We start from the raw sequence: 7,530 nt of genomic DNA, 5'->3' as shown, positions 1-7,530 counted from the left end.
ATGGTTGTGAGCCACCATGTGGTTGCCGGGAATTGAACTCAGGACCTTTGGAAGAACAGGCAATGCTCTTAACCACTGAGCCATCTCTCCAGCCTGAGATAATATATTTTTAATGTTAAAAAGAAAGTCTGGTCACTTAGAATGAGGGAAATTGGAGATCACCTCTGCAGAACTGTGGATAGATATCAGTCAAACTGTCTTTGACACATATTACTGTAAGATGTGACATGCTTAAAACAGCGTGCTCTGAGCACAAGACAGGAATATGGCTGCTTTGTGATCCGTTTTGCTCATGATTCTGTTAGGATTGACATCAGAGGTGTGCCATGGCTATGCTGACACTCACTCCGCTTGTAATTTTCCTCAAAGGATGCAAGCGCTCCGCCAACTATATCTGGAACGCGTGGCACTAGAGATCTCCTGCACGTCGTTTGGTTCACATGTACGGAGATTGTTGTATGTGTACCTTCACAAGTATGGAACACATATTGTCAACAGAGAAGTGCAGACGCCACTGGAAGCCAAGAGCTAAAACGGGGACTAGGCAGGCGTGTAGAAGTTGTGTCCTTTGTTTCCTGACTGCCGCTTTCTAGACTGGGGTTGTGGTTACAAGGGACATACTTTTATTTATGAAGCAGTCACGGTAGAGTGTCAGTCACAAAAAAAAAAAAAAAAAAGAAAGAAAAGAAAAGAAAAAGGAAGAGAATGACACATGGTCCAGATCTAGTAATCCGTACTCAAGATGTGCAATCCAAAGAGCTGAAAGGAGAAACCTAAGCAGACATGGGTACAACACTGCTAAGGTAGAGTTACCTTAGCGCGCGCACACACACACACACACACACACACACACACACACACACACACACACACACAGAGTCTTGTTCACTTATGTTGCCATCATAAAATACCCTGACCAAGAGTAATTGAGAAGAGAAAGGGACTTATGGGGCTTACAACTTTAAATCATCGTCGAGTGAGGTCAAAGCAGGACTCACGGAAGGAACTTGAAGGTAGGCCTGCTTGCTGTTCCACACAACACTGCCATCTACCAAGGAACTCACTTCACAGGCAAGGAAGTAGAGCATGAACATAGAGGATGCTGTTTGCTGGCTGGCAGGCAGGCAGGCAGGTGGACAAGCGGGCTTATCATCAGTCAGCTTTCTTCTGCATGTCAGAGCCACTTGCCTGGGGAATGGTGGCGCCCACAAGGGGCAGGGGCTTTCTACAGCCATTAGAAATCAGGGCAATCCGCCACAAACATACCCACAGGCCAACAGATGTGGGCAATCTCAGAATCAAGAGCCTTTTCCCAGAAATTCCTAGGTTGTGTCAAATTGACAGTTAAAGCTAACCAGAACGGCGTATAATGGGATATGATTAACCCTGAAAAAGGGAGGAAATGTTGATGTATGCTATAACATGGGACAATTTGAAAACAGTAGTATAAGCGTGAGTCTACTTGTATGAGGTTCTTGAGTTGTCCAACTGATAGAGACAGAGTATTGGCTACCAGGAGCAAGGTAGAGGGAAGACGAGTGGATCCAGAGGTTCAGCTCGAGGTCATAAAAGCATTCTTGATATGGCTTTGTGTGGTGTGGGTGAAGGCATGGCAGGAATCCTGAGCCCTGGACTCCCGCTCTGACCCTATGCAAACAACGTGCTATTGACTCCTTCTCCTGAGAGGGAGAATAATTTGCCCTGGCTCAAGTTCAAAGAGAACCTTAATTTCAAAGCTCTAACCAGTTCTTTATGGTCCTAGGATAGAGGTCTGGGTATCGCGTCCCTTTTGTCTTGTGAAACACCATGTGACCTGTGACTGTAATGGTGTCTCCCTGGAGATATCTCTATGGGTGTGGGTGGCAGAAGAAAAAAATCCAAACCCCCCTGCTCCCGAGAATAGGACTTTCTCTTCTCTTTTTGAAGAAGCAATAATTTAAATCTTGCTCCATTCAAAGCCTGAGAAGATAAAATTTTGGAATGCTGGGACCAGATGCTGTTGATTATAATAAAATAGTCCCACACTAGCCCAGAATGGAGCATAATAAAGCTTTCTTTATTTGGGGGTATAATCACAGACCAGCAGTCCTCTACAGGAGTGGGGAACTGAATCCAGCTGCCAAGGGGCCACGCACGCTTTCACATCTATAAATCTAGTACATGTGACCATGCCCAAAGTGGGCCACTATCTTAAAGGCTCTTGGCTGAAGGAGTTCCCACAGTACCTCCCCCTTTTGTCTAAACAAAAGAGTTTTAAGCCTAATACAAAAGTACATACAATAAGAACAAATACTAAGTATAAAAATTAGATTTATAACCAGCATGAACAATATCAAGCAAGAAACATATGTTAAATGTTTTAATAGTTATTCTATCCTAAGTAGTTTAAGTCTTGTATTAGACATGGCTTGGCTAAGTCATGAGAGGAAAGCAACTATGATTATTTAGGCTTTAACCCCATCAAAGACCTGAGAAGGGAAATAATATTACTTGAAAAAACAGGAAGCACAATCAAGCAACTTTTAAAAGGTGTAACAAATGACAGAGACATCTGGCTACCTGGGCAATCACACAAAGTCTTATTTGTAGCATTGGAGCAAACAACTTGGCTAAGGCTTAAAGTAACTGACAGACCATTTTTAGAGGCAGGAGAAATTTTAAACTGTCTTACCCTGTCTTGGAAAGGTTTGGCAGTCTTTTTTTTTTTTTTGTATCTTGCTTGTCTAATCTGGACACCATGCATTTTGTCAGTGGTCAAGTCATGGGGAGTTCTTTGTCCAAGGGCCAGTTTTGCCAAGAAGAAAACAAACTCCTAATGGAGTATCTTTGGTGCCCAACATTTTCTTGGGAATAGATCAGTGCTATCAGGAGTAAATGTGTCTCACATCAACAGAATCCTGAGTTATTTAAATGCTGTATTTTACAGCTACAGTTTTTGAAGTGTTTGAAGAATTGCCTATGTGGAATACAATCTCTATGTATCTAAAGAACCTGATTAGTCTAAGTATGACAAACATGGGTGACTATTGACCTATAATTTTTAATACCTATAGCTTAAAGACTAAGGCTTTATGTTAAAATATTAAACAACTTTAAACAAATGTACAGCAAATGACCTCAAAATGTAAACAATTTATAAGTATCTATCAGAGGTAGAAGTGTATAGTGCAACAGAATAAATATACCCTAAAATTGTATTAATATACAAGATATCTTATGCAAAGATAGAAACATGCACACATATAATATGACAAAATAATTTTGCATAGGTGTAAAATATTTTAAACAGAAAAAGGAGCATATTCAACATAACAGATATAACTTGAATTTGTATCAATATACAAGAATTTATAATAATGTAAATTGTCTGTAAATAATAGCTCACAAGTATTCACTTTATTACTCACTATTAATATAAGTGTGAGTAAGCTTACACTAATCTACCTATTATTCCATCCAATTCCCTTTGAGTTCCCACAGCAACCAGACAGAAGAGTAAGGGAAGGGAGGGAGAGCCTTGGTAGGGCTTGAGAGACACCCAGGAAACGTGGCAGCAGGTTGATCTATGCGTTACTTGATGGGTGTCAAGTCTTCTGTAATTAAAGGTGGAGAATCTGTCTAGCAGCGATGCGTTCATTTCCAGATACAACTCTTCTGAAGCTGCGTTGTCTTCAGGCCAGGCTTCTACAGGAAAGGCTCTGTGCAAAGAGGAAAGGTGACGAAAGGTGACATCTCAGATTAGGAGAATGAGCACACAGGCAGAAGGCGGCCTGGAGCTGCCTGGTGCTGGAGTCAATGAGGACTTCAGGGTGACATTTTCTGAGTGGGAGCTAACTGCATGACTGTAAGAGACTGTCTAGGGAATAGCTCTAGAGTGGTGATGGGGCACAGGCATCCTGTGGTAGGTGAGCAGACAGACAGGTATTGGTTAATTCAAATTGCTCTTCAAGGAACAAGCGACTTTTAAAGGAAAGATATAACGGGTCTTTCTTTGTACTGCTAGTTCCCAAATAATGACACAGAGACTTCTTATTAATTATGAAAGTGTTGCTTTAGCTAAGGCTTGCTCCCAACTAGCTCTTAAAACTTAAATTAACCCATTTACATTAATCAATGTTCTGCCACATGACTGCCGACCTCTCCTCAGTACCATATGTACAACTTCCTCTACATTTGCTGGTGAATCTCCCACCTCGATTTTTCCCCCAGAGTTCCTCTCTCTGCCCTGAAGTCCCACCCATCCTCTCCTGCCTATCTATTGGCCGCTCAACTATTTATTAAACCAACCAGAAGATGCCCTAGGCGGGTGAGGTAAAACAGAGACACACCCTCCCACAGTTTACAAAAAGATTACCCCAACAGAAAGATAACTAGAATACATCAATGTGACAAAAATTCAATGAAACTTGTCAAAAAGCATTTCCCTCCCTGTTGCTAGAGTAATGGATATCCTATCTAAATACCTCGTACTCTCTGCAGTAGACCCCTCCCCTTCTAGCACTGAGGTTTTGTCCTTTTTCTGTTCGGCATTATAGCCAGACATATAAAATCCAGCTGTGCCTAAGAGAAAAGCCCAGATGATGATGGCTCAGATACACAAGGCCTTATGCACAGAAGAATTCTTGAGGCAGCTGGTCCAGAACAGATGTGAACTGCCAGGAGATCTCTAGTAGCTTTTGATATTTCTATTTTTCTACTATATAGTTTCTATTCTGATGCTTCTTCTTTCCTTTTGTGCGTATGTGCACATACTTGTGTGTGTGCTCGGATGAATATGTGAATATATGTATGTGTACATATGGGTATATGTGTGCATGTGTGTATACATGTGTATGTACACACATGTGGGCATCTGTGTGTGCTTGTGCGTATGTGTACATTGTATGTGTACATATGTGAATATGTATATGTGTGTGTATATTTGGGTATGTGTATATACACATACACGTGGGTGGGTCGGTGTGTACATATATATGTATATGTGTGTGTGTATATGCATGTGTTTGTATGTCTGTGCACGCATATGGAAGCCAGAGGTCAACAATGGTTGGTGCTCCTTAGGTGCAGTCTTTCTTGCTTTTTTAGATAGGGCCTCTTCTTTGCCTATTCAACACCTATTTGGCACCTATTTAACAATGTCAGCTGGCCAGCAAGCCCCAGGAATCTCCATATATCCACGCTTCTCCAATGCTAGGGCCATAAGTGCACCTGGATTTTTACAAGGATTCTGGGACTCAAACTCGGGTCCCCATGCTTGTGTGACAATTACCTAAGCAACTGAGCCATCTCTCCAACACTTCAAGCTTCTTTTTGAAGTTTACCTCATGACTTACAATGGTTAGCTTTAACTTTAAACTTAATTGGCACAGTCTAGAACCTGGGAAGGGAAGGGAAGAGAGACTTATTGAGGAACTAGGTAGATTGTTTTGGCCTGTGGGTGTGCTTATGGGGGATGGTCTTGATTGCTGATAAAGGAAGAGCCAGGACAGTGTGGGAGAACCATTAGCTGAGGGTCCCGAATGACATAAAAGCGAAGGAAGCTAGATGAGTAGCAAGCAGGCAGACAGCATGGGTGCTGTCTTAGAGCTTCTATTGCTGTGAAGAAACATCATGATCACAGGAACTCTTACAAAGGAAAACGTTTAATTGGGCTGGCTTACCTTTCAGAGATTTAGTCCATGGTCATCACGGTCGGGGGCATGGCAGTGCTCAGGTAGACATGGTGCTGGAGAGGTCGCTGAGAGTTCTACATCTGGATCTGCAGGTAGCAGGAAGAGACAGTGAGCCACTGAGCCTGGCTTGAGGTTCTGAAACCTAAAGCCCAACCCTAGTGACACACTTCCTCCAACAAAGCCACACCCACTCAACAAGGCCACACCTCCTATTAGCGCCACGCCCTATGAGCCTATGGGGCCATTTTTATTCAAACCACCACAGTTGGATTTGTGTCTTTCTGCTCTTGACTTGTAGGCCGTGCCTTAAGCCCCTGCCTTGACTTCCCTGTGATGAAGGACTGTGATTTATGATTTTAAGCTAAATAGACCCCAGTCTCCCCCTAGTTGTCTCCCCGCCCCCCCCCCCATGTATTTCATCACACCAAAAGAAAAGAGATTGGACATAGCTCAGTACAACTAGAGGCTTCAATGAAGAACTCAGGACCAGGTAAAGCTAGACGGGGTTAGCCACGTCAGCAGTGTTGCTGTAGCTCCTTTACTGCTTCCAGGGGCCAAGTCTAGAAAGGGCTAGAAGCTGCTGCTGATTGGCCCAGTCTCTGCATCCTTGCAGTTTTCATGTCCAGTTGCCACACGAATGCCCTATTCATCAGAGCTGACAGACACCTACTGGGTGACTGAGCTTATGTGTCACTATATGGAAGACCCCATGCTTGTCAGCTTTCTATCGCTATAACAAATACCAGAGACATCCGTTTAGGGAGAGAAATAGTCATACTTTGAATCGTAGGTTTGAAGGTGCTAGCCTGTGATTACCTGGTCCCGTTGCTTTTGGGGCCATGGTAGAGGAGAAGCATCAGTAGGGATATGAGGGGAGGAACTGCTTGTCTCATGGTAGGATTGGAAGGAGAGGAAAACACCAGATTCTATAATCTAAGGACGAGTGTCCCCAGTAACTCTGGAGACCTCACACTCAGCCCCAACTCTTAAAGGTTCCGCAACCTCCTTCCTAATAGCACCTCTCCGGGCAATAAGCCCTCAGCAATGCGACCCTGGGGAGTGTCCCAGATTGAAGCTGTCTTGAGGGAGCAGCTCTCCTCTGCATCTGTCACCTTCCTCCTTGCTGACAATGAGTTTCTCCTGGACACACACCGTCTTCCCCAGTCCGGCTTCTGCCAGAGGCCACCCAAATCCACCAGAGAAGTTTACTTCTGTTTGATACCCACTATCAGATGAACTCGTCTTACCGTGGCCTTGATTGCTCTTTGGTTACAATGAAAATCCAGGGGGAAATAGCTGTCCTGAAATAGTGTGCTGGCCTACCGAGCTCCCTAGAAGCGGTTACCCAAGTGAAGCATTGTTCCACCAAACAAAATATTTAGTTGAAAAAAACAATGTGGCTCCTGGGGCTGTCATGTGACTTGGATGGTGGGTGGAGTACCAATGTTCTGACCCACCTCTCAGAAGCCTGTTTAGAAGCACCAGCCTGCTTTACTTGCTAGGACTGACCCCAGGTTTGAGGGCCCCGTGGCTGGGTATAGTCACATCATCCAGGGCACTGATAGGTACACAGTGAGAGCTTTCGGACCTCCTTACCCCCCTGCTCAGCATCCTGTCTCTGTCCTGCCTCTGAAGAAACACCCTCTTGTCCAGTCCAGTCCCTCCAAAGCTACCAAGGCTGCTTTGGTCCCAGGTGCGAGGCAGGCGTCACACCCATGAGCTTCCATCTTCAGGAATAGATTCCCAGTCTCTGTGGCTGTCCTTAAACGCCATTTGCAAATGCTCCATTTCTCCTGCAGGGACCCCAGCGGTGTTCTAGTTCCTCGCCTCCCTTGATATTAGAGGAGGCCTTTGCTTT

General features: G+C 44.1%; 1 long non-coding RNA gene across 1 annotated transcript; it reads right to left on the bottom strand.

Annotated features, from left to right (window-relative positions):
- Positions 1–2,067: 2,067 nt before the first annotated feature.
- On the bottom strand, positions 2,068–7,144 carry LOC126516067 (uncharacterized). The gene is made up of 3 exons (XR_007596014.1): positions 6,920–7,144; positions 5,661–5,758; positions 2,068–3,698 (listed from the first exon to the last, which is right to left on the bottom strand). It is a non-coding gene; the product is annotated as an uncharacterized lncRNA (long non-coding RNA).
- Between the last annotated feature and the right edge of the window lie 386 nt (positions 7,145–7,530).

This window comes from Alexandromys fortis, unplaced genomic scaffold (genome assembly GCF_014885135.2).
Source record: "Alexandromys fortis isolate MF-2015 unplaced genomic scaffold, M_Fortis_MF-2015_v1.1 scaffold_143, whole genome shotgun sequence".
In the NCBI taxonomy this organism is placed as follows: domain Eukaryota; kingdom Metazoa; phylum Chordata; class Mammalia; order Rodentia; family Cricetidae; genus Alexandromys; species Alexandromys fortis.
This window is presented reverse-complemented; position numbering and strand designations above follow the sequence as displayed.